The 5270-nt window shown below is 34.4% G+C and overlaps 1 non-coding gene across 1 annotated transcript; it reads left to right on the forward strand.

Annotated features, from left to right (window-relative positions):
* Nucleotides 1-282: 282 nt before the first annotated feature.
* Nucleotides 283-390, forward strand: LOC112739892 (small nucleolar RNA R71). Its single transcript, XR_003170829.1, has one exon. It is a non-coding gene; the product is annotated as a small nucleolar RNA R71 (small nucleolar RNA).
* Nucleotides 391-5270: the final 4880 nt, after the last annotated feature.

Consider the following 5270-nt stretch of genomic DNA (forward strand, 5'->3'; position numbering starts at 1 on the left):
CTGAGAAATCATATAGACTTGCTGAGTCAATATTTTGTTCTGAGCTAATATGGCATTCAGAGTATCAATTTCAAAAACTCCCTTCCTCTGAGACGTCCCATTACTCACAGGATTCCTTTCAGAAGTGTACATGAACTCGTTATTTGCAACCATGTCAATGAGTTCCTGAGCTTCTGCAGGCGTTTTCTTTAGCTGAATGGATCCACTTGTAGAATGGTCCAATGACATCTTAGATAATTCAGATAGACCATCATAGAATATATCCAGGATGGTCCATTCTGAAAGCATGTAAGAAGGACACTTTTTGGTCAGTTCCTTGTATCTCTCCTAAGCTTCATAGAGGGATTCACCTTCTTTTTGTTTGAAGGTTTGAACATCCACTCTAAGCTTGCTAAGCTTTTGAGGAGGAAAGAACTTAGCTAAGAAAGCCGTGACCAGCTTATCCCAAGAGTTCAGGCTATCTTTAGGTTGAGAGTCCAACTATACTCTAGCTCTGTCTCTTACAGCAAATGGGAAAAGCATAAGCCTATAGACCTCGAGATCAACCCCATTGCTCTTAACAGTATCACAGATTTGCAAGAATTCAGTTAAGAACTGAAAAGGATCTTCTGATGGAAGTCCATGAAACTTGCAATTCTGTTGCATCAGAGAAACTAATTGAGGTTTAAGCTCAAAATTGTTTGCTCCAATGGCAGGGATTGAGATGTGATAGCACGGAAACTTGTCTCTCAACAATTTTCCTTCGGCAAGTATACCGAATTGTCGTCAAGTAATAACTCACAAAAGAGTGAGATCAAATCCCACAGAGATTAACGGATTAAGCAATCAATGGTTAATTGATTATCCTAGTTAGACGAATCAGATTGGAGTGATAAGCAACAAGGAAATGTAAATGGCACAAAAGTAAAGAAAGCAATAAAGTGTAGAAAAGTAAAATGGCAAGAAAGTAAATGACTATAGAGTAAATGTAAGAACTAAAAATAAAATGAACATTGGTATCAAGAGATATTGCAATACTCCGGATCAAGTTCATTCTCATCTCTTCCTCAATCAATGCGTTCATTGATCTCCTTGGCAATCTTAAGTGATCAAATTACAATTCCTTGTAATTCAATCTCTCAAATCTTGATCAATAGCCAATTCCTTGGTCAATTGCTCATGAGAAGAGATGAAGTATGGTCATTGATTATACCACATGCATTCCCAAATCAAGTGTTGGTAGAATTATAGCCACCATATCCTTCCAACCCCAATTTGGTCCAACATGAGAAAGCATTTCTAGCATGAACTCTCCATTCCTCTTCCAATGTTCAGAAGAGATCCAAGTATGAATAGCTTCTTTTCCAAGATAACTACCCAACTGGATGAAGATTGAAAGCTTTCTAGTAAAATCAAGAGAAAAGATAGAAGAAGAATAACGAAAACTAATATTGATCCATCAAATTACAACAGAGATCCCTAACCCAATGAAAAGAGTTAGTTGATCATTGCTCTACCAAATTAGAAAAGAAAGAAATGCAGAAAAATAAAGATGAAGATTAAAACTGAAATTGAAACTTCAAAATTCATAAATGAAAAGTACAAAGAAAAGAAAGAGAAGGAAAAGTGTGTGAGGGGAGGGAGTCCGAAGACCCCTCTCTAATCCCCGCCTTCTAGAATTTCAGTCCCCACCTGAATGTAAAAGCTAAGGCCCTTATATAGGCTCTCCTAAATTACAAAATGAAATTAAAAACAAATTACAATTAAATGAAAATTCCTATTCTAGATGCTTCTTGTGGCCTTGATTGGTTGACACTTGTGGGCTTGCTTCCTTGAGGTTGGGTGGTCCTTGAAAGAGAATCAAGTTAAGGTCAAGGTGCTAATGTTAGTGCTAACGTTAGCCACACTAACGCTACAAGTGTGGCATTAGTGCTGAAGTTAGTGTGGCTAACGTCACACTTGCTACCCAGTTGGTGTTTTTAGGGCTTAAAAGATGCCTCTGGTTTGTGCTCCAATTTCATGCCCACTATAGAGTATTATATATCGTTGGAAAGCTCTGAATATCAGCTTTCTAACGCAACTAGAATCACCTCAATTGAATCTCTGTAACTCAAGTTATACTCCTTTGAAGGGGACAGGGTTACTGGCATAGTGGCTAGCGTTATTGGCAAACGTGAGTGCCAATAACGTCCGCGATCATGGGCTGAAAATTGCCAGTTTCTGAAGCTCAACTTAATGTCCACCCCATACTATTATATATTGTTGGAAAGCTCTGGATATCTACTTTCCAACGCCTTTGGAAGCGCATCATTTGGAGCTCTACAACTCGAGTTATACTTCTTGGAAGGTGAAGAGGTCAGCTGGCCTTACTACAGGTTGATACCATGTTCATCTTTGCACTTTCGGGGCAGGTTTTCTCCCTCAAATTTAGAGTCCACCATGTAGTGCCATATATGCTTGGAAAGCTCTGGAATCCTACTTTCCAATGCCACTAGAATCACCTCATTTGGAGCTTTCTGGCTCAAGTTATTCTTCTTTGAAGAAGACATGGTCAGGCTGCTGGGTGAGACTTTTGCCCACGTTAATGTCCACGTTAGTGTAACTAATGTGGCCATTAAAGTGGGTCTTCCTTTGCTTCGCCAACATTAGTGGAGATCACCTTTTCCACTAACTTTGGCCTCTCCCTTTCCTTCCACGTTAGTTCCCACGTTAATGTAGTTAACGTGGGTCTTTTTGCTTCGCAAACGTTAGTGGAGATCACCTTTTCCACTAATGTTGGCATCTCCCTTTCCTTCCACGTTAGTTCCCACGTTAATGTAACTAACGTGGAGACTAACGTGGGTCTTCTTGCACCTTCGCTAGCGTTATTGGCACTCACTTTTGCCACTAACGCTGCTCCTTCTTCAAAGTTGATGCCATTAACGTTCCCACTAACGTTCCAACTTTCCTTCCTTCCACGTTAGTGGCCAAGTTAGTGGTACTAACGTGGCTCTTCTCTGCTTCTTGTTACCTGAAATCAATCAAACAAAGTGCATCAAAGTCTTGCTCTTAATCATGGGATCATGCATCATCCATTTTATCATTCAATTCATGCATAATTCTCATGAAATCATTCAAAATTCACAATGTTTGCTTGAATTATGGTGTGAATGCATTTACATCCAAATACTTGCTTATTTCCTAGAAAAATGCATGAAACCTCCCTAAAGCATACAAAAAATGGCTAGTAAAACTAGCCAAGATGCCCTGGCATCAAGATGTTTCTTCCATGTAAATTGGAATTTGGTGCAGTAAAGTCACCAAGCATCTTCCTTGCATTGTTATTATTTTCGGCCATGTCTCCTTCTTTTTCAAAAATTTCAGTCAGATTTTCTCCAGAGAGTTGTGCTTTGGCTTCCCTTAGCTTCCTCTTCAGAGTCCTTTCAGGTTCAGGATCAGCTTCAACAAGAATGTTCTTATCCTTTTTCCTGCTCATATGAAAAAGAAGAAAATAGAAAAGAAAACATGGAATCCTCTATGTCACAGTATAGAGATTCCTTTATGTGAGTAGAAGAAGAAAAGAATAGAAAAAGAGAAATTCGAACACCAGGAGAAAGAGAGGGTTCGAATTTTTAGATGAAGAGAAGTTGTTAGTAAATAAATAAAATAATTAGAAAGAGATGAGGGGGAGAGAATTTTGAAAATTAAATAAATTAAAATAAAAGTATTTTTGTTTTTAAATTAAAATTATAATTAAAATTTGAAAATCTAAAAAAAAGAAGAATGAAATTAAATTAAAAGTTAAAACAATTAGTTAATTAAAAAGGAATTTTGAAAAAGAGGAAGGTGATTTTCGAAAATTAGAGAGAGAATTAGTTAGGTAGTTTTGAAAAAGATAAGAATCAAACAAAAAGTTAAGCGGTTAATTGAGAAAGATTTGAAAATCAATTTTTGAAAAGATAAGAAGTTAGAAAAGATTTTGAAATTGATTTTGAAAAAGATGTGATTGAAACTTATTTTGAAAAATATTTGAAAAAGAAATTTAAAAAGATTTGATTTTGAAAATTAAAGTTGATTACTTGACTAACAAGAAACAAAAAGATATGATTTTAAAATTTAAAGATTGAACCTTTCTTACTAGGCAAGTAACAAACTTAAAATTTTTGAATCAATCACATTAATTGTTAGTGAGATTTTTGAAAATATGAAGTAGGAATAAGAAAAAGATTTTTGAAAATCAAATTGAAATTTTCGAAAATATAAAAGAAAAAGTGAAAAGAAAAAAAATTTGATTTTGAAAAAGATTTGAAAAAGATAGAATTTTTAAATTGAAAATTTGATTTGACTCCTAAGAAACAACTAAATTTTTAAAACTTTTGACTAAATCAAATCAAATTTTCAAAAATTATGAGTGAAATAAGAAAAAAGATATTTTTTTTTTATTTTTGAATTTTAATGATGAGAGAGAAAAACATCAAAAAGACTCAATGCATGAAAATTTTTGGTCAAAATAAATGATGCATGCAAGAACACTATGAATGTCAAGATGAACACCAAGAACACTTTGAATGTCAAGATGAACACAGAATTTATTTTTGAAAATTTTTAAGAAAAGAAAAACATGCAAGACACCAAACTTAAAATTTTTTCATGTATGGACACTAACAAATTGAAAATGCATATGAAAAACAAGAAAAGACACAAAACAAGAAATTTTAAAGATCAAACAAGAAGACTTACCAAGAAAAACTTGAAGATCATGAAGAATGCAATGCATGGAATTTTGAAAAATGCAAGAAAGAGATAAACATGCAATTGACACCAAACTTAAAAACTGACACAAGACTTAAACAAGAAACATCAAATTATTTTTTATTTTATGATTTTATTAAAATTTTTGGTATTTTTCGAAAATTAATTGGAATTTTCAAAATAAGGATTTCAAAATTTTTAATAGGAATTCCAGGAATCTTGTAATGTTAGTCTAAAGCTCCAGTCCAGGAATTAGACATGGCTTACTAGCCAGCCAAGCTTTGAATGAAAGCTTCAGTCCAAAACACTAGACATGGCCAATGGCCAGCCAAGCTTCAGCAGAACATTACATACAACAGCTAATTTGCTCGAAAATATAAAGAAGCTCTTCTCTTGAGATAGTTGAAACCTCGGTCCAAAAGATTAGACATGGCTTAACAGCCAGCCAGGATTCAACCTATCTCATGAGATTCTAGAATTCCTTCTTAAAAATCCTGAAGAACATAGAATAATTTTTTTTTTAATGTTTTTTATTATTTTCAAAAATAAGGAATAAAAAG

Source organism: Arachis hypogaea, chromosome 13 (genome assembly GCF_003086295.3).
Source record: "Arachis hypogaea cultivar Tifrunner chromosome 13, arahy.Tifrunner.gnm2.J5K5, whole genome shotgun sequence".
In the NCBI taxonomy this organism is placed as follows: Eukaryota; Viridiplantae; Streptophyta; class Magnoliopsida; order Fabales; family Fabaceae; genus Arachis; species Arachis hypogaea.